This window comes from Microplitis mediator, chromosome 9 (genome assembly GCF_029852145.1).
Source record: "Microplitis mediator isolate UGA2020A chromosome 9, iyMicMedi2.1, whole genome shotgun sequence".
Classification (NCBI taxonomy): domain Eukaryota; kingdom Metazoa; phylum Arthropoda; class Insecta; order Hymenoptera; family Braconidae; genus Microplitis; species Microplitis mediator.
The window spans coordinates 18,839,550-18,862,140 of NC_079977.1; the positions used below are offsets into that span (position 1 = coordinate 18,839,550).

General features: G+C 28.3%; 1 protein-coding gene across 2 annotated transcripts in view; it reads left to right on the forward strand.

The window, feature by feature from the left end:
• Positions 1 to 3,560: 3,560 nt before the first annotated feature.
• Positions 3,561 to 22,591, forward strand: part of LOC130674760 (mucin-2-like) — a 39,615-nt gene continuing 20,584 nt past the window's right edge. Inside the window, exons 1-5 of one of the 2 annotated variants that reach the window (XM_057480181.1) lie at positions 3,561 to 3,801; positions 6,409 to 6,472; positions 6,546 to 6,838; positions 8,879 to 9,030; positions 10,552 to 10,790. The gene's annotated coding sequence lies outside the window, so the exon portion shown is untranslated. The remainder of the gene's footprint in view (positions 3,802 to 6,408; positions 6,473 to 6,545; positions 6,839 to 8,878; positions 9,031 to 10,551; positions 10,791 to 22,591) is intronic. The other variant, XM_057480182.1, reaches the window with a different exon arrangement.

Genomic DNA, 22,591 nt, shown 5'->3' on the forward strand with positions numbered 1-22,591 from the left:
TCTGCTAAGATTTAATGCTTTCTTAACTTCAGTATTCATGTGAATTTGAATTTTTGATGCGGATTTCAAAGGAGACTTTTGTGGAGGATCACGGTAGCCAAAAGATGTTGTATACAAACAGCTAATCACAAGTAAGGTTATCCCACCATTGCGCTTAGACAAAATATTTTGTGAATGAACTATGGAGCGTAGGAGACCTCTACACATCATCAAATAAACTTTGATTTTTATGTTGGCATTTCTTTTCTCGAGTAAGTTTATGTTTTGGTTATGTTTTTATTTCGTTAATCACGTGTTTTGTTAATTTGGCAAGAGCTGCCAGATGATCGTTTTTAATGGTATACAAAGAAGTTCTATCCAATATTCCAATCACAGACATTTTAGAATATGAAGATTCATGCATTAAAAAGGTAATTTGGACCTAAACGTGGTAACTTTGTCCGCTTTTACCAAGCTTAGGTTCAAATCATCTTTTTAAAAAGGTAAAATAAGCCTCCAGAGCCTAAATTTATAGATCGAGAAAGACTCTCATCGGATCGCGTACAATTGGTAAAGAAACAGAAGGGAAAAGGGGGCCACTAATTAGAAATGGCTGCCATGATCGAAAAAAATTTGAAATTTAAAAATTCCAAAAATAATTTCTTAGCAATAAATGTTTTGTTGTGAGTTAAAAAATAACAAAATTTAAAATATTAATAATAATGGCTAAGCTTATACGAGTAGGCGTTCGAATAAAATAGTACTATGTCATTCGAAATTCGAATTGAATAATTAGAGCCTTTGACTTATTAGTATATGATTAATTAATTATTTTTTGTGAACAATAAATACGAACGAAGTATTGGAAAACGGAAACTGCCGAAGAATTTGAAAAAAACTGCTGAAAACTAATCTGCTGCCGCCGGGATTCGAAACCACGACCTTACGAATAAGAAGCACAGCCACTGCCGCACTGCTACTCGGACGCTCACACTCAGTTGGAAATATCTTTATGTATAACAATAATCTCATGCTAAAGAATTGAGCTCATTTGAAGTTACAGATTAAGTATGGTAGGCTATGGAGGGTTAAAATACCATTTTAAAAAGGTGATTTACTCCTTCATACGCTACTTTTAGGACATTGAGGGCTTAAATAACATATTACAATCAGCGGCAAGTCCAACATCAAAAGAACTGAGGCTTTGGAAGCTCAAACTACTGTTTTAATTTTGACTCGGGATGGATGGGGCTGAAGAAGAAAATTTCGATTGTTTAAAAGAAGTTGCTTTAAGAATTTGATTTTCTTTTGCTCTTTGTTTTATTATAGTGTTTCTTAGGGTGTGTCAAAAAAAAATGATTTTTTTTTTCTTTTGGTCTCATAGTCTCAAAAGTTTCTTTGGGACCTAAAAAAAATCCTTCTAAAATATCAGCTCAATATCTCGAAAATTGAGCTGGCGGTTTACAAGTTCATTTTCCCATTTAAAATACACGTAAAAAAATTATTTTTCAGTTTTTCGAGGAAAAATCAATGAAAAAAATTTTTTTTCCGATTTTGACTCTCATACCCTTATAGGAAATCTAATTCCCTACAAAAATGTCCTTGATAGTCATGCTCGTAACTATAATACAAAAAAAGTTACAAGCCTCCAAAGTTCGAAAAAAAAAAGATTTTTTTTTACTTATAATTGTTGTTTTTACGTTATCGTTATTTAATTGGTGGTATTTTTTTCGAATTTTAATTTGCAATTGTTTACAGAAAATCTATTTTTCCGCAAGAAATTATTATTTTAGCATGCTCATAAAGTGAACGAAAAAGAAAAATATTGAGCTTTTAAGGTATAAATTAATTTAAAACCGTGACGATTAACTATTTTTTTTTACCTGTGTCAATCAGTCAATAAAATATATTTTCTATAAAAGATTGCAAATTAAATTTAGAAAACAAAATATACCACCCATTAAATAACAATAAAGTAAAAACAATAATTATACATAAAAAAAAATTATTTTTTTTCGAACTTTGGAGACTTGTAACTCTTTTTATATTGTAGTTGCGAACATGACTATTGGGGACAGTTTTGCAAGGAATTAGATTTCCTATAAAAGTATGAGAGTCAAAATCGGAAAAAAAATTTTTTTCATTGATTTTTCCTCAAAAAACTAAAAAATAATTTTTTTACGTGTATTTTAAATGGGAAAATGAACTTGTAAACCGCCAGCTCAATTTTCGAGATATTGAGCTGATTTTTTAGGAGGATTTTTTTTTAGGTCCCAAAGAAACTTTTCAGACTATGAGACCTAAAGAAAAAAAAATTCATTTTTTTTTGACACACCCTAGTGTTTCTATAAGAATACATTTTTATTAAATTAATTATTTCTTACTGTTTCAAAAGAGATTTAAATCTTAATTCACTGTGTTCTTAAAAAAAAATAATAACTAAATAAATGTAATTACTATCTAAACATGAATAAGTGAAAATAAGTGAATATTCACTAATTCAAAATGCAAATCGAACCACCAATTTCAAAACATTCACTTATTTCACTTATTTATGTTTAGAGAGTAGAATATTTTCAATTCAAAATGTAATAAATCCTGAAACGATTCAATCAAAACGTGTTTTATACCTGAATATCATTCAAAACGTGATATGTCCATATTTTAAATCGGTTTAAAAAATAATAAAATGATACTTTATCTATGTGATTATGGCCTATTTATCGCTACTCAAAAAGTGTTAAATTTACTCTATGATAAAAATCATAAACATCATTGCTCATGATGAAAACAGTTTTTTTTATTTTACTCATTTTGATATCTGTGTCACAAATCAAGTTTTGATAGTAATCTCCTCAAATATTAGTAAAATCGACGAAGGGGCAGAGGCAGCCGATCGGTTCATGTGTGGCTCGGGCGATCATCAAAGTTAAGCAGCACCGAGCGTGGTTACTGTTTGGCTGGGTGACCGCTTAGCCATGCATTGAGCTTGATCGGACGTCTCTGTGCGCTAGGCGCGGACTGAAGAGCCAGTGATCGGTAAAATGGGAATTTTATCGATCACTGGAACTTCACCTGCTCCGAAAAATGACAGCTGTACTGGCAAAAAGGTTTTCTCTGTGGTTTCCCTTTGCCGCTATACTCCCACGGCAAAAAGGTGGGGTATAGGGCATCACGTAATGATGCAGTACAGAAGCACAAGTCGGTCCACAGCCGCATGAAAAAGAGGAGGGAATAGAAAAAGGTAGCGATTGCGATTAAAGGCAAGAAGTGTAAAAGGCATAAATATGCTATACACTGTTAACAATAATAAAAAAAAAAAAAAAAAATAGTAAAATCGACGAATAGAAGCAAGCTGATTAAAACGACCCTGTGAAAAATGTAAAAAAATTTTCTTATAAAGCGATTTGATAAAAATACCAGGTTATTGTAACCTTGTTTGAAATTTACGTATACTAATTGTATGTTATCTTCTACAAAAAAATTAAGTCGATACTTATATTCAGTACTTATCACATTGTTAATATCCAAATTATCTGCAATAAATTACCGATAGATAAGTAAAGTAGACATAACTAGTTTATTGCAAGCATTACAGTTTAATAAAAAAAACAACATGGAAATTTATTTAACGTATTGAGTTAATAAATAATAAACAAGACATGATGAAAAAATTACTAATATTTATGACATTTTATGTAATGGAATGCATTGATTGCTGTGCCATAGAGACTGATCGGCCGTTAACTGAAGAGGTGGAAAAGAATTTGAAGTCACCATGGCTGGTGCTTATTGTCGACGAAACTATAAGTGCACCATTTGGTAAGATCGAATTTATTAATATTATTGTAAAAGCTGCAGTGTCCTTACGGAAAAAAATTAATGAGAACTGTTGAAAATTCATTAGTGTTCGGTAGTGTTTTCTTAGTGATCACTAGTAATCCTACTAATAAATCCTGCAACACTATTAGAAGTGATTAGTGTTGATTGGGCTACCAATAGTGCTGATTAGTAGTTCGATTAGTCAGTCAACGACACTATTGAAAGAGATATCAGTATCGATCATGTTTTAAATAACAAATACTCTAACCTTAAAAGTTAATATTTAATCTCTATAAAAATACAGTGAAAATTTATAAGGTGTATAATAATCGCGATTACTATCATTTGCATTGTCAAGATTATTTAGATTTTTTATGATAAATACCCCGGGTCAAAAAATTTGATCTGATTTTAGTATAACTGGACTGAACTTGGTCTAATTGGTCTGTCCGATGAAAAAAGATTTTATGCAATTGTATAGAATTATATATCAATTATATATGGACTATATATAATTATATATAGACTATATATAATTGGATAGAAAAAATGGCCCGATCCAATTGTATACAATTTGTATAGAAAATTGTATACAATTCTATACAAATTGTATACAATTCTATATAATTATATACAATTCTATATATTGCAATTATATAGAAATGTATATAATTATATAGAATTGTATATAATTTGTATAAAATTGTATATAATTATATAGACTTGTATACAATTTGTGTAGAATCTTATACAATTTCTATACAGTTATATACAATTGGATCGGGCCATTTTTTGTATATAATTTTATACAATTGTATAAAATCTTTTTTCATCGGGTGTATTTGAACTAATTGATCTGTTTTTGATCTTTTATAAAAATTTCAAGCTGTTTTTGATCTACTGTTTTTAAAAACAATTGCGATACAGAAGGACAAAACTAGATTGAATCGTGGACTTGTAATAATTTTATTTATATATTGAAAAAACTTACGAAAAATATTCTAAGTTCCAGAATTGATTATGTTCTGTTTACTATTTAATTAGTGTCTTTTGTTTAACAATGACGGCAGTTAATAATAATTTGACAGCTGTATTTTTTAGTTGTCTTGATAGAATATTTATTATATTTAATTGAAGTATAAAATTGCTATTAAAATCTCAAGAAAGTTTTCTTTAGTTAACTGGACAAAGTCGAAAAATATTCTGGTGTTAAAAACCATCAACACATTTCTCTGTGACATTGCATTTCGAAATAGCAACAGCACGTTACAAATATCAAGAAAATTTAAATAAACATGTCCATCTTAATACCCTTGTATCACTTCCCATGAGCAGTAAGTTTTCATTGAACTTTATTCATTCTTATTATTGTCAGTAAATTATGTAGGGATTAATAGAATAGTGATTAATTTTCTCCATAAATGGAAGTATGAATTTTTTTAAAAATTATTTTGTGAATTCAAATTAATAGCTTATATATAACGCTTTCAATACAGCAAATTACTCATTTTCGCAGAATCTTTGAGTTGCTTAGGATAACTTATTTCTATAAAAATATCTAACAGATGATGGCAAGGAACTTATTAATGAGTTGGAGGTAGAATAATCAAGAGGGAAAATAGCTCATATTTCTCAAAGTCGATGCTCAAAGACAATCTGTTACTAGGGCAGCACTATCAAAAGAAAATAGAGAGGATGATGTTAAACTCTTTTTAAATAATGTCTATATTTCTATTGAGCCAATTTATTTAATAAAATGAACATTAGTTGACATTAATATGTAAAATAAAATTAAACTTTTATTAATTTTTTGTTTTCATTATTTATTATAATAAATAAAAAAAAAATTTTTGATTTGTTTTTGATCTTATATAAATCAAAATCGGACTAAAAATAATGGACAGAAAAAGTCTGATTTTGATCTAGATTAAAACAAAAACAGACCAAAAATTATTGAAAATAAGTCTGAAAATAGTCTAAATAAGGAATATTAAGGGCAAAATTAGATTAGATTTTACATATTAATTAAATATAAAGAAAAAATAAAATTGAATAAAAATAACTTAAAATTTTTAGTTGATTTAAAACAGATCAAATTTTTCGACCCGGGACATAGACCTTTAAAATAATTCTAACTATTGAGTCCGTGGGGTTGGCAGAGTGGAACCAGGCTTCAATTAATATGCAGAAAGATCCGGGTTCTAGCCCCAGTAAAGACAAATAATTTTTCATCGATGAAAAAATTAATAATCGTCAATTATCCAGTACAGATAGTAATCCAAGCATGAATGATTGAATCCAAATATTTTTTATCGGGTTTCACCGCACAAAATACTAGTCCATTAGATTTTCAGTAGTGTTTTCCAAAAGCGTTCATAAATATTTTACCGTAAGGGCGCTCATTTAATAACAGACCAAATAATCTAAATACAGTCCAGTTGGACTAAAATTCGATTGAATTTTTCGACCCGGGAAATCGCTAAAGCTTCGGAATAATTTTTTTTATTCATATCTGATATTTATAATCCAAGTTACAGCCTTTTCATTTTTATAAATTCGCTGCTGAAAACTAATTTTTAACTATTAACTTGTAAAATTATGTTCAAGGCATCAGTTATGGCGCTCTTATAAAAGAAAACATTGTCTTAACCTCATCAAAAGCAGTATTAGAGTCAGTATATTTAAAATTATGACAAATATCGTTATTTACAAAACTCATACTGATACAGTCTAACTATTTTCAGTCACGATGTTGATAATTTATTGGCTGTGACTGATTGCGAGATAATTGATTGGAGACAAGATTTAAGTCCAAAATTTTGCGTGCCCAGAAGAACAGCGGGAATTTATCCGAATGATGCCTCCAAAGAAGACATCATCGATAATGGTTGGGTCATGTTAACTTTGGAAGAACCTTTTGAACTGACCGATAGAATAAATACAATTCCAATAATAAATGATGATAATTTTAATGATATTGATGAAAACAATTGTTTGGTTTACCGATGGACGCTTGAATATAATAACTTTGATGTCGGTAACGTGCAATAATAACTTTTTTTTTTGTATTTTTAACTTTCCGCTAAGAAAATCGACGATTTGCGAAAATTGGTTATTGTTTTCACCCCGATTTTCGAAAGTCGAGTTTTCATCAGATGTCGACGTTTTGAGGTCCCAGGAAGCTACACGGAAAAAAAATTCTACCAAAATTTACGATGTTAACATCGTAATCTCGGACTAGACTTTTATTAATGTCAATTTTTGAATGTTTTATTTCAAAATTTATTATGTGGGTTATATTTTTTACTATTTAACATCGTAATTTTAACAAAGACTTTTAGGATTAAAAATGACTGCAAAAATTACAATTTAACATCGTAAAAAAAAATAAATAAAAATTACACTTTAAAAACTATATTTAATCGTACATTTAATATTTCTATTTACTTTTTAACAAAATAAATATTATAGTGCTGCCTCTGTTATAATACGATGGAAGCTATAAAAGTACGATGTTACATCGTACTTTTTAAATATTAACTGGGTCCTCCGCAAGTCGTTTATGTGGATCTTAAAATCAACATATAGTGTAGGCCCTTCAGTGGCCGAGTGGTCCAAGGCGTCGGAAACTTCGCACTCGAAAAGACTCGGGTTCTAATCCAACTGCCGAACGATTATTATTTCAATCTTTTATTTAAAATTTCTCTTCAAACTTTACGATGTTACATCGTAATTTATATTAAAGAGCTTAAGACTTCGTATTATTTGTCTGAAGTATTATTTCTTAAATGAAATTTCCAACCCTACATCGTAAAAATTACGATGTGAAAAGTCTAGTCCACCAATACAATAATTAATAGGACAAATTACGATGTTAGCATTGTAAATTTAACAAGAATTTTATTTCCGTGTATTCTGACTATTTTCAGAATGGTGTCCGAGTGTATGTGTGTGTGTGTGTGTGTGTGTGTGTGTGTGTGTGTGTGTGTGTGTGTGTGTGTGTGTGTAAACTCTTTGTAACTTTTTAACTAATGAATCGATTTGGATGGTTGAGGTGGCAATCGGAAGAGCTTGTTGGCCCTCAACTTTCCTGAAAATTTCAGATCATTTGATCAAGCAGACTCGAAAATATTGGCGAATTACGAAAAAAAAAAATTTTTTTATTTTTAGTTTTTTAGTGATTTTTCAGAAACGACTTGAACGATCGACTTCAAAATCTAATCAGCTCTAGAACTGTATAAGCCGCGTCGAATGCCACCTCAACCATCTCAACCGGTTGATTTGTTCGAGAGATATCGTTGGCGAAAGAAATGATAAAAAACGTTTTTTTTTTCGATAATCTTTGGAGTGACTGATCCGATCAATTTCAAAATTTATTCAGCTCTAGAATTCAAGAAAACGCGCCGATTGCCACCTCAAACGTCAAAATCGGTTGATTAGTTCAAAAGATATCGGCGCTGAAAAGTTAAAAAAATAACATTTTATGTTATTTTTTCCGGATAATTCAAAATATAATGTGCTAAAATGTGTCTGAAATCATACCAACTCTTTCTCTTTATAGTCTCTTCCGATCATCAGATAATGTCATATAACATGTTCCTTAGTTTTAAACATATTGTCAGCAAAAAATTGAAAAACCCAGTCTTTAATGTTTTTCTCGGATATTCCATATATTACTGCTCTGACCTAAGTCAAAACTCATTCAAATCTTGATTTCGATCACTGACATTGATTTCTGCCTCAACACATTTATTTCAGAGAACATAATCGATAGTAAAAATTTAAAAGCCGCTTCTTTATTAATGATTTTCGATTCTTAACTTTTCAAACTCTAGCATAAAACGTAAATTGTTAGAGCTTGAAAAGCTCATAAAATAATGACTCCATGTAATAGCATTTTCGAGCTCGAAGAGCTCGAAAATATTTTCACAGTGATGTTTTCAAGCTCCTTGAGCTCGAAAACAGCGGGAAGTTTTGGGGCTGGCCCGCAGGGTCAACCGACGCCCAGATTTTTTTATTATTTTTTCTAACTCAGATTTAAGAATTATTTTATTATTTATTAAAATCCATAAATTAGTTCCTATTACATTTCAATACCGATTGGCACCTGATGAAGGAGGATTCAAAATAGACAAAAATGAAATGAAGATATCAAGCACTGCTGGAGATTGTATTCTCGATTTTTGTCCAAATCTTTTGACCAATAAGGACTATATGGCGTTTACTGTCGTAAGTTTTTTGTTTAATTACTGAATTCATCCCCCCCCCCCACTAATTCTTGTAAAGTTTCTACTCAAGATCTCATAGGAAATCTGATGAGATCCTGTACGTTTTTATAAGAATCATACCGGGTCAAAAATAAAACTTGATTTAGACTTAAAATCGATCAGAAGACTATTTTTTTTATGAGCATGACATTAAAATAAAAATAACTAGAAAACAATGCGGAATTCAAAAAAACTTTATTGAAAATAACTTCTAGGGAATAAAATTGTCTACAAAAAAGGTCGAATGATATTTTGTAATAGGTGTGATAGTTTCGCCGGAAAAGTAAGAAAATCTCAAAATTTAACATGAATTCGACTTCAACCTCAAATAACTTTTGAACAAATAGATTCCTCAAAAAATGATAAGAATCTTTTTTTATAGAGCATTCAATTCCCTACAAAAAAATGCCTGCCAATTATTCCTATAACGCATCGTTAGCTACTTATAAAAATCAGAAGACGTAAAAAAAATTTTTTTCATGTTATTCTTATGGAAAATAGAAAAGTGCGATAAGGAACCTCTTAATGTTAAGAGGTCAATATTAAGAGCTCTAATTTTCACAGGCGTCTTTTTTATCTCAATGAAACTTTTGAACCTGTTTGCGAGAAAAAAAAAGATTTGTTATTTTTTGGATCACCCTCCCGTGTAAAAAAAATTCGTTCCAAAAAGATTCCAAAAAAGTTCCGCATGTGGAACTTCTAAACATGAGACAGATTAGAACTTCGAATGGACCTTTTTTGGAACGTTAGTAATTTTGATGGTATGAGCAAACTTAGAGTCAAAAAAGGACGTTCTTGGAACTTTTTTGGAATTTTTTATGGACATTTTTTTTAGTTCTATAAAAAATTCAAAAGTAGTGATTTTTGAACTATTTTGGCATGTTTCTTGAACGTCTTTATTCTACAAAAGATGCAAAAGGAGTGATTTTGCAAAATTTTTGGAACGCCTTTTTTAGTTTGTAAAAGAGTCAAAAATGGTGATTCTGGAACTTTTTTGGAATGTTTTTGGAACTTCTATTTTAGTTCAATATTAGGGTGTAAAGTAATGATTTTTGGACCAATTTTGAATATTTTTGGAATGTCATAAAAACTTTTGTTTTACCATCAAAATTACTAACGTTCCAAAAAAGTTCTATTCGAAGTTCTAATCTGTCTCATGTTTAGAAGTTCCACATGCGGAACTTTTTTGGAATCTTTTTGGAACGAATTTTTTTTACACGGGCTAATCTAGATAATATTTACTACTATCGGATTGATTGTAAAAATTATACCATCACTAGATGATAATTCCTATCACTTAATTTTCTGAGTGCAGGAATCCACATCATGTTAAATCCACATGCGAATCTAGTTTACACCACACCGAGGGCTTGACATTTTTTATAGTGTGTGTAAGAATTTTTCTTACAAGAATTCGCGCGCGGGAATACTTCTTCTGTAAAAATTCGACGGTTGTCTATATCGAGTTGTATTTTGTTGACAGAGTTTTTTGGGAAGTCCAATCGCATGTTCACTGAAAAATGATCCAAGTCAATATATACAAACTGGCTTAGCGACAGTTGTCTACGAAGTATATCGCTCACTAAAGATAAACTTAGCAAACAAATATGAAATATTAAAAGGAAGTTTATATGATCTATCTCCTCAACGAAAAGAAATTAATGAGACACTAATATTTGTTATTGATGCGATACAGTGAATATAAACATTGTTATAAAAAAGGTAAATACTTACCATAAATGTATGAAAATTTTTTTCTCACGTACAATATTTTTTTTATAATATAAAAAAATTATTACTAAATTGTTGGAAAATCTAAAAACGCACATCTTAATCGCTCATTTTATTTTTAGCCATTTATTTTATAATTTTAATCGTGAACTTATGTTCAACTTTAAATTATCATTTGGATTTGTTTATTTCTTATTTTCAGATTAATTTTTTTTAACTTTCCGCTAAGAAAATTGAAAATTTTCAAAAACTTGGGAAATTATTGTTTTCGGTCCGATATTCGAAAATCGAATTTCTAAGAGATCTTAACGATTTGAGGTTCTAGGAAGCTATTCTGACTAATTTCATCAAATCCTTATCAGATGTACTTTATCAGGTCATAATCACATCAATTTCCGAAAAAAAATTTTTATACGCCCTTATGGCATCTGTAACGCGATATAATAACACAGGAAAGAATATTTTCCTGAAATTTTATAAAATTGTACTATTGAAATTTTATATAATCTAAAAAAAATTATATGAAATTTCATAAGAATTAAAAAAATTTCATGAAATTCTATTGGAAACCATAAGATAATTTTAATAATATTTTATGAAATTTCATAAAATTTTGTAAAAGGAGACAAAATTTCACAAAAAATTATGAAGTTTTACATAATTGTTATCAAGATTCCAAGGAGTTATTGGTATGAACTTTCATAAATTTTTTAAAAATTTTATAAAATCTTATGAAATTGTATGAAATTTTGTAAAATTTCATAAAATTATATAAAATATCGTAAAAATTTTACATATTTACTACCAAGATCCGAAGGAGTATTGGTAAAATTTTTTTTTCAATTTCTAAAATTTTTTGAAATTTTATGAAATTATGTAGTTTCATTGAATTATAAAATTGTAAAAATATTTTTAAAAATTTATTAGAAACCAAGAGATAATTTTTATAAAATTTTACATAATTTAATGAAATTTCATGAAATTTTGTAACATTTCGTGTAAGGCCAAAACTTCAATTATGTAAAATTACACGAAGTTTTATAGAATTTTATAATATTTCATAAGACTTCATATAATTTCATGAAATTTTATAAAAATATACAAAATTTCATACCACTGAGTCCTTGGAATCTTCATAACAATTATGTAAAATTTTATAAATTTTTATGAAATTTTACAAAAATTTATGAAATTATGCAAAACATTGTGAGATTTTACGAAAACGAAGTTTTGGCCCATCACAAAAATTTTATGAATTGTTGCAAAATTTTGTGAAATTTCATGGAATTATCTCATGGTTTCTAATAAGATTTCATAATTTTTTATCAAATTTCATAAACTTTTATAAAATATTGTTGTAAAAGACGTTGTAAAATTTCATAAAAATAGATAAAATTTCACAATAATAATTTCTTGAGATCTCAATAACAATTGTAAAAACTTTATAAATTTTTATAAAATCATATACAATTTTATAAAATTATATATAATTGTATAAAATTTTATGAAACTTTATCAAATTTTACAGAATTTCACTAAATTTCTTTAGTATAGTTTCATAAAATTCGATAAAATTTTATAAAATTTCATGAAAAAATTGTTTCCCGGGCGTATGTTTTTTTTGTAGCCAAGAATACATTGAGTCCACTGAAAAATTCCTGAAAAAAAAATTTACTAAAGTTTTGGGGTGGTCGATTTTGCCCTCCTGGTCTCATTCCACCCGCCCTTCCCATGGACATATACTGAATTTTTTCAAAGAAATCTTTTAAAATTGAAATAGTTTCATAACTAAGTCATCAAACCTCTGGACTATTTTTCTGTCTGTATAATAAATTTTATGATGAACGTTCGTAATAAATATAAGAATTTCCTGTTAGTCAATACATAGGAACCAATTTTTTTCAGTGCCATAAATCCTTAAGATTTACCGAAAAATTTCTAACGGAATATTTATTCTAACTTTTACTGTCTATGCAAAAAAAAAAAAGAAAAAAAACGAACGAAAGAGTGGAGTGAAATTTTAAAATTAAAATAAGAGTGTTGAAGGGTTTAAAAGGTTTAAGTAACCGGGTAATAAAAGTAAAGATAAATATTTTTTTTGTAATAGAATATAACGACTAAATAACTGAATTTCCGAATAGTCATTTATGACCCGACCCTCGTAATAAAACTAGAGTAGAGTAAATGGACGTTTTTATTTTCTTGAAACATATTTTTTTTATTTACTTATTTTTTTTTTTTTCTGTGGATCATAAATAATATCAGTGTCGGAAAAAATATTTATTATTGTTATTTGGTCTATATAAAAAAAAATTGAAGCAGAAATAGAAAGTTACGAAGAGATTTCTCAGTTTTTTTTTTATGTAAAAGCAATAGAGATATTTCAGTAAATTTTTTTTTTTTAATTTTTGTTAAATAATTTACTCGCCAGAAAATTTCAACCGTGGAATATTGAGTCCATAATAAACATAGAAATGGAAAAAAAATTCTATTCGATCATTTTTTGGTATGACCATTTTACCCTGTTCTTGGTCATTTTTGAAATTTTTGTAAAATAAATAAAAAATTATTCAATACAAATTTATTTGAAGTGATTGCAAAAAAAAATTCAATAAAAAAAAAAAAATTTTTTTGAATTTTGTAATTATGCGAAAATGATGACAATATTTTTGAATGAAAATTTCCAACGACAAATAAATTTTTTTATCAAATTATCGGGCGGCCCATTTGATCCACACTTTCTGTGAATTGATAAAAATTAAAAGAAACATCCGACCAAGATAGATTTTATTGATCATATTAAATTATTGTTGAACAAAAATAATTTTTATCATTTGAAATATTCACAACACTCGGGGATTTTTAAATTATTTATTTTCCTAAATCCGTATTTTTCTTTTGAATTTTTTTATTTCAAACTTTTTATACTCTTCTATGTTATTTATTCATGCGTACATTTTTTATTTATGAATTTAATTTTATATATAGGGTGGGGGAAGAGGGCAAAATCGGGCCAAAATTTTATAACAAAAATTTGTTTTTAAATATAATTGACATTATTCTGAATTTTGTTTTTATTGCTTTCAAAAAATTTTGTTTTTGTAAAAAAAATCGTATAAAATTTTAGTTTCGAAAAATTCATGATAGTGATAATAAACTTTAGCTCAATTTTGACCTGTTCGAAAAATTTGTTTTTCAAAAATTGATTTTTTCCCAATTTTATTTTTTTTTTTCAAAATTTTCTTTCTTAATTACATTCAAAATTTGTTTTTTAGACAGTAACTGAAGATTGTGAACATGAATAGGAAGAAAATTTTTGAAAACAAAAATTTGGAAAACAAATTAATTTTTTGTGAAAAAAAAAGTTTTTTTGTCAATTTTTATTAATATTTTTTATATGAAATTTTTCAAATATTTCTTAATTGGGACAAGTGTATAAGTGGAAAAATTTATTATCATACATTTAAAACTTTTAAAATACCTTTATGGAAAAATATAAGATATTATATAATTTTTCATATATATTTTTTGTAAAAATATATTATACTATACATTTTTCCCATGTATTTTTTTTTTCATCCGGGTATACCCCTCCTTTTTTGCTACGGGTAGTCGGGGGTAAAAATATAATGAACGCATTATTGAATGCATAAATATTCCAACTGAGCTATCCCGCATGGAAAAGCTATATATTGTTAAAAGTATATAAAAAAATATATGGTGAATATGTGATAAATATATAGCGGCAAAAATATCTATATTGAAAAATATATGTTTTTTACATATATTGGATTATATATTTATAATAATATTTACTCGTATATAATGTTTTGTATTTTTCTATATATATTATCCCATATAATGCTCAATATATTCTTGTCATATATGGATGGTATATATATAATTTATAAGTATAATATAATAAACTTAATATATATTTCCATATATTTTGACTCATATCATTAGTATTATATGGTCTCTATATAATTGATTATGTATGAAAGAATTTATATGATTAAATATATGGTTCGCGGTATATTGGAAATATATTTTTCCAGTATTTTAAAACTTATATTTTTCGCAATATATTGAAAATTTTATTTTTTCAATATACTTTTTCAATTTCTACACAAATCCACAAAAAAAGTCAAATTTACTATTTTTTTTTCTTTTCATTGACCTTACATTTACTGAATAACTAACGCAATAACCTAAGAAAAGTAAAAAAAGTGGTATATATTTTACAATATACTGGAAACCATATATTTTGCAATATACTGGAAAACATATATAAAAAATATAAAAAATACTATATACATATATATTTATTAATATACTACTTTCAATATAATATATCAATATAAAAAAAGACATATTAAAATATATATGTAAAACATACATAAAAAAGTCATATATTGATAAATATATTGGTATTATATTCTTGCAATATATTTTTTTTCAATATATTATCATATATTAATATGGCAAAAATCTAAATATGATTTTATATATCGTACAATATATCACATTATAATATTCATATATTCTATCATATATGTTTTCACATATAAAGTTATTTCATGCGGGATATGATGAAAGTTGAATTCCGTATGTTGCATTGATACTTAAAAGACTAAGGAGACTTACCGACTTAATGTTTAATCCCCTTGCTTTCAAATTCCCTCGGGTCTAACAATCGCAATCTGCAGCAACAATTAAAACTATTAAACTAACTCGTAATAGTCCAAACAAAGTTTAGGCTAACGAGGTTACCATCGAGTTAGCGTTCGTACCGCAGAAACAAGAATCCTTAGTACACAATCTTGGAGCAACCTGTGCCACTCGATCTATCGCCACGCTTATAGTAAGAAAATTGATACTTGTCACCTGTTTGCAATATTATCCGTCCAACCTCGGGTCACAAAGTGTGCTCTGAAGAATTTTCTACACCATGTGTACCCAATCAAGGTGTTGGTCCACAGGTGCTTGGAATCAGACCACCAGCCGCTTTTTATTATCCCCTCATATGTAACTAATTTGTTTTAAACTATTCATTGACTTCATTCCAACGGTCCTACAGGTGTTGGAACTTGAGCTTATCAATTACTAGCGATTGCTATTTTGATTCGGCGCCGATCAAATTTATAGAAGATCATATAGATTTTAGATGGAGAACTTGCTTATGCTGGCATTATAAAAAATAAAAACAGATTGAAGGAAAATATTATCCTAGAATGAGAAAATAAAATCAACCACTACGAAATTTATTATAAATCAGCATAAATCGAATTGTAAACCTATGCATTAGGGTGGGCCGAAAATCCGCTTTTTTTGAATTTTCATTATTAATACCAAAAATATTTTTCTTTGTACCAAATAAAAATTTTTCAGAAAACAAAAAAAATGTTGGAAAATCCAAAAGTGCACACCTCAATCGCTCAATTTATTTTTAATCATTACTTTTATTATTATATAATATTAATATATTTTTTTTTATTATGAACTTTTTATTCAACTTACAAATTATCAATTTGATTTTTTTATTTTTATTTCTTATTTTCAGTTTAATATTTTTTTACTAACATTTTTTTCTTAATATCCCGCCTTGTTTTGTCTTAAATGTCGCTTTTTTTTTCAAACATATTGATACGCTAGTGCTGCCACCAGTAGTTGATAGAGAGAAACAATGAAAAAAATAATAACAACAGTAAAAATAGCAGCTAAATTTTTCACGAAGAATCAGTTTTCACGTTTTTTATTAATTACACCAAAACAAAAAGGATTCAGATAGTAATTTTTGAAAGGGTTCTTGTGATCAGAAATACACAGATAATAAAAAAAAAAACTAAGTCGATAAGTCTTGTTTTTCGAAAGTTATCGTGTTTAGACGAGTCCGAACACCACAATTGACGCACTGAGGGCTTCGGACTAAATCATTTTTTTAAAATTAATCACATCATTAATCAAATAAGGATTGCATTGAAAAATGTTCCTTAATAAATTTCCTTTAAAATGGTTAATATCATTAACAACTTTGGTGTACTATAAAGAAATTAGAGAGGATTTAAAGTCCGTGAAAGGGCCGAGAGTGAGAGAGTGACAGTAAAGCACACCTAACGCTTTCGCGATTGAGGTGTGCAAAAATTTTAGTTCGATATCTTCGGCTCGCCAAATCCCGTTAAAGTTAGAAGTTGTTTAAAAATTATTTTCCAACTAATTTTGATCGAAAATTTAATTTACTACATAAAAGGTCCTATAATAAAATTACGTAAAGTTGATAGTTACTGAGATAATTGCAATTTTGTTCTAAAAAATATAATTTTTCAAGATATTATCACTTTTATCACGGTAAAAGATGAATTTTATCATATAAATTTCATGGAAAATCAAATTTCTTACAAAATTGGTCTTCTGGTAAAAATTTAAAATTCATAGTTATTCAGAAAATGGCAGTTTTATGTTTAGATAGTCACATTTCTCGTTATTTGGTGGTTTTCACCAAGAATTGGTACTATCTTTGTAACTATCAACTTTGAATAAATCTTTATTAGGTCTGTTTTGTAGAAAATTGAATTTCCTACGAAAATTTTATGATAAAATTTATTTTTTACCCTGAAAAAGTAATAATATCTTGAAAAATTACATTTTTTAGAGCAAAATTGCAATTATCTGAGTAACTATCAACTTTCCGTAATTTTATTATAGGACCTTTTTTGTAGAGAATTAAATTTCCGATCAAAATGTGTTGAAAAAAAAATTTTAAACAACTTCTAACTTTAACGGGATTTGGCGAGCCTAAGATATCGACCTAAAATTTTTTTTGATTTCTGAAAAATTTTTTTTTTGTACAAGGAAAAATATTTTTTGTATTAATAATGAAAATTAAAAAAAAGGGGATTTTCGGCCCACCCTACTATGCATATTAATAAATTGGAACAGACGGCATTAGCAAAACACCACTTTAGAACTGGTCATAATTTTGAGTTTAGTAATACAACTACTCTAGATATAGAAAGTAATGGTTTAAAAAAAAAATGTAAGTGAAATGGTATCCATTTATTTGAACGATACAGTGAATTTAAAAACAGATACAAATAATTTAAGCAGTCTATATAGTAATGTATTGGATTCATATCGTAGAATTAAATTAAATAAATTGAATTTAACTTTATAAGGTTGAAAAATTTAAGTTTTAAATCTGTTAAATAATTTATGTAAATAATTTGAATTTAAATTTGACGCGCAATGTAATTAATTAATCTAACCATAGATGTCATTAGTGAATAGTGATTAGGTTTGATATATCTATGTATTGTGACACGTAGATACTATTTGCTTACAACTTACAATTTACTGTGATATTGTGGATGATCGGTTTTTTAAAAAGTTTTTTAAAAAAGTATTGAATATAAAAAATTAAAAAAATTTGGAAAATCCAAAAGTGCACGACTCATAATGCTCATTTATTATGAAATAATAAAATAATAACAAAAAAATGGCGGGAAGCACGAATGAATTTAAAATATATACAATTTTAATTAATTAATTTTTTTTTTTTTTTTTTTAAATTATACTAGTATTTTTTTTATAATTATAAAAGAACCTACTCAAAATATCTCGATTAATAACAAAAAAAAAATATATGTAAATAATGATTATAGGTATACATGTGTACTTATAATGTATGTCGCCACTTTTATATGTTGCCGCTTTTTCATTTAGAACATTTGTAATATGTGAAGATTTATATTTAGTCACAATGATTGGTTGGATGATTGATAATTTATACATTTCGTATAGTTCCACTGTAATACTTAGCCACTTTTTTTTTTAGTCGGTTTACATTTAGCCCTATTGCTTTTTAACCACTTTCATTAGTAGGCTTTCCTGATGGTACCCAATATATCACCATCCATGTTAATTTTACATAGATATATATATATATATATATATATATATATATATATATATAGATATAGTTATACAGCTTTTTTTTTATTTTATTAGTTGTAATTAAACGACACTGAGTTATCTAGCCATTTGCAATAGGGGATCTACAAATCTTTCAAAGAATTAAAAAAAAAAAAATTTGATTCAATTACTGCATTTTTTCGCAAGTTATTGTGTATACGGGTTTCATACTTGACGGACAGGAAACTTTTTTAAACTATTTTCATGTTTTTTCCGTTTTTCTTGAACTAAATAAATTTTTGAAAAGTATGGAACTAATCTCCATTAAATTATCTTCAAAATAGTATGCAAAATATCTTAATTCTGTAAACTAACAAGGGTGTAATAATTGAAATAGTTGCCGAAGTAAGGCGAAATAAATTTTTCGATCGTAAAGCACATCTCAGATGCTTCGCATCATGAGTCGTGCAAAAAACAATAGACTTGATGTTAGTATAATATTTATTAAAGTAGTCTAATACAAAGAATGTATATAATTAGCAAAGCAATTATGTGTATTGACTGTGTATAGCGTAATGTTATGGTATGTTAAGTTTATATAGGTTAGACATATAAATATTATAACACTAACTAAATTATATGATTTCTTTGTAGAGCCTGATGAAGCAATAATAAATTGCGAAACGTTGCAAATAATAATTCGTTAATTTACACCAGATTTTGGTCCTATATCCTCTGATATTAATTCATTAAAATTTATTATATTGAGTGATGATTTTTATAAATTACACAGCTTAGTTTTTGATCATAATTTTGTGATGATAGACTGTGAATATTATAAATAGGAGAGGGTGGGGCAGAGCGGCCCCCCTAAGCCAATTATTACTTTTTGTGGCTTTCAACCATCAGATCACTTTACTTTTGTCCTATTTCGAACAAATTAATAGACATTTTGCCGAAATTCGGAAAATAGTATATTAAACTACAAGGGAAGAAAGTTAAAATTCTCTTTCGGACATACATAAAACTTTAATTTTTTTCCGTCTCTCTTTTTTTTTTGTTGCGTTTTTGATGCCTGCCACGCGACATTTGAAAGCACGAGCGAAGCGAGTGCGTCTGGTCGGCGGGGGTAGGCATCAAAAACAAAACAAAAAATCGGTCTGTCAGTTGACCCTGCGGGCCAGCCCCAAAACTTCCCGCTGTTTTCGAGCTCGTTGAGCTCGAAAACGCTATTGTGAATACATTTTCGAGCTCTACGAGCTCACAAATACTTTTGTATGCCATTGTTTTGTAAAAAACCATTTTTTAGCATTTCTTTCTCCCACGATATCTCGCGAACGAATTAACCGATTTTGATGGTTGAGGCGGCAATCGACGCGTTTTGTCAAGTTCTAAAGCTGATAAAATTTTTGATTCGATTTATCGAGTCGTTTTTGAGATATTTCAGGAAAAATAAAAAAAATTTTTTTTTTAATTCTTTCGACAGCGGTTTCTCTTGAACGAATGAACCGATTTTGATGGTTGAGGTGGCATTCGACGCGGCTTATAAAGCTCTAGAGCCCAGTCCATTTTGGAATGAATCCACCGAGCACATTAAAAGTTATTCAAAAAAAACATTTTTGAAAAAACTTTATTTTTGGAATATCTCTGAACGAGCCCTACCGATCAAGCTCAATTTTCTCTCGGCTTCAAGATATTGACAATCCGCGTCGAATGACACCTTAAAGTTCAAAATCGGTTCATCCATTCAAAAGATACAGGTATTTACATACGTACGTACGTACGTACGAACGTACGTACGTACGTACGTACGTACATACATACATACATACACTCGGACATCATCTTGAAATTAGTCAGAATAATTTCCTAGGACCTCAAAACGTCGACATCTGATGGAAATTCGATTTTCGTAAATCGGACCGAAACCAATAACTTCCCGAATTTTTGAAAATTTACAATTTTCTTAGCGGGAAGTTAAAAAAAGACATAATTATACTTATAAAAAATAAAAAATAAAAAACAATTATTTTTTTTCGAAAGTAATAAATTTATGCCTATGAACAAGATTTTTTTCCTGCCAATAAGCAATATATAAATAAATACATAAACTTTCAATAATTAACTTCGCGTCTGCATCAAAATCTTTTATCACCTAATTCTCGTCCATAGATTCATCCGATGTGAAACTTTTTCATTCATCTTATTATTGTAATTACACTGTTTAATTAAAATATTACATACAACGAGACACAAAAATACTGACGCATATATAAAGCAACGATCTACGACGTTATCGTGAAAAATTTTATTTATAAAGTGGTAGACGATCACTAGATGGCAGCAACCGGCTGTTTCTGCAGGCACGAAAAAATTTTTTGCTCCCGGCGATATAAGTGAGGCGCGTGTAACTCCACCAGGAGAGGGAAATAAGACTTTAGGCCTCAAAATTAGGGAGGGAAGTGCGTACTTTCGACTAAGGTGTAAAGAAAAAATTTTTTTTTTTTGTGGGGCAAAGAGGCTCCCCCCCAAAAAATGATAACAAAATATTTAATTCTGTTTTTTTTTTTTTTTTAATTTTTTTCATCATTAAGAATGTATTTCTTTCTCGTGACAACTATTTTTGGTTTTATATTATTCAAAAAAAATTTTTTAAGGTGTAATAAATCGTTCACCCTCGATTACCTTAATTACTAATTGTTATTTAATTAAAAAAAATAAAAAATTTTATATTTCTTAATTGTCATTATTTTGAATCCAAAAAATGTGTTTTTTAATTTTTTAGATTATGGATGGTTTTACTTTATTTTGAAAATTTATCAACAAAAAAAAAAAATTTGTTTTTATATATTTTTAGTGACCAAATTCGCCTCTTACATGAGGGCTCACCGGAAATGACGTCACAGTGGCAGAGTTTAGAATGCTTTTTTTTTAATTTCTGTAATTAATAATTACATCTGTACCTTTAAGCCAGTGAAAAGTTTGAATGAAATATTTTATTTTTTATATTAAAAAAAAATTATTTAAAATAGGTTGTTTTTTCATGGAGAAAACCCATATAACTCCTGAAATCACTCCTCCGTATCAGTTCCCAATGACACATGAATTTCATGAAAGCTCCCTTGATTCTGAATCTAATCGACGCTATCGGTATCCAACGCTGTGTGCGCAATCGCTTAATTTTTTTACATATCTTAAAATAATATTTCTTCTGAATTACAATTTCACAAGTAAAACTGATCATTGACAAGATCAATCCGTAACCCAATAGTAAGAAAGAGAATTTTAAGTCATTGAATGTGACCTGACGATAACGCCGTAATGATCGTGCTTTTGCAATTTTTATCTGAAGAACACGTCGAGCAATTTTATCTCTAGACCATTTTTGTGACAATCCAGACTGTACACACCGAATCATGAGATCATTGAAGCGGGATCTTAGAGGCCAATTTTTCCGCATCAAATGGATATAATATTTATTAAGTAATGGCTTTTTTGAGACATGCAATTTAAAACGCTTGATCGTTGGCAAATATTTGATATAATCCCCAATACAAGCAACTGAACTATTAGTGCTTATGACGTTCTTACATTCGATGAATCTTTCAAAAATTGTTTTACTTTTGATGTCTGTCTCGTTTATGTAACCAGCAGCGCTAAACTCAGCATAAATTTGTTTGTATCGTGGGTCTTTCAGGTCGTCAAGAGTTTCGACATTTTTTCGATACTCGGCTTTGGTTAAAAATCCAGCAAGTCGTCCACTGAATGTCCCATGGATTATCAAGAAATATAAGAAGATCATCGAAAAAAATATTCGACTTTTATTGGTGTCCATGCGTGTCTTGATTCCGGTATTTATTAGCAGCCGGATAATTTCGAAG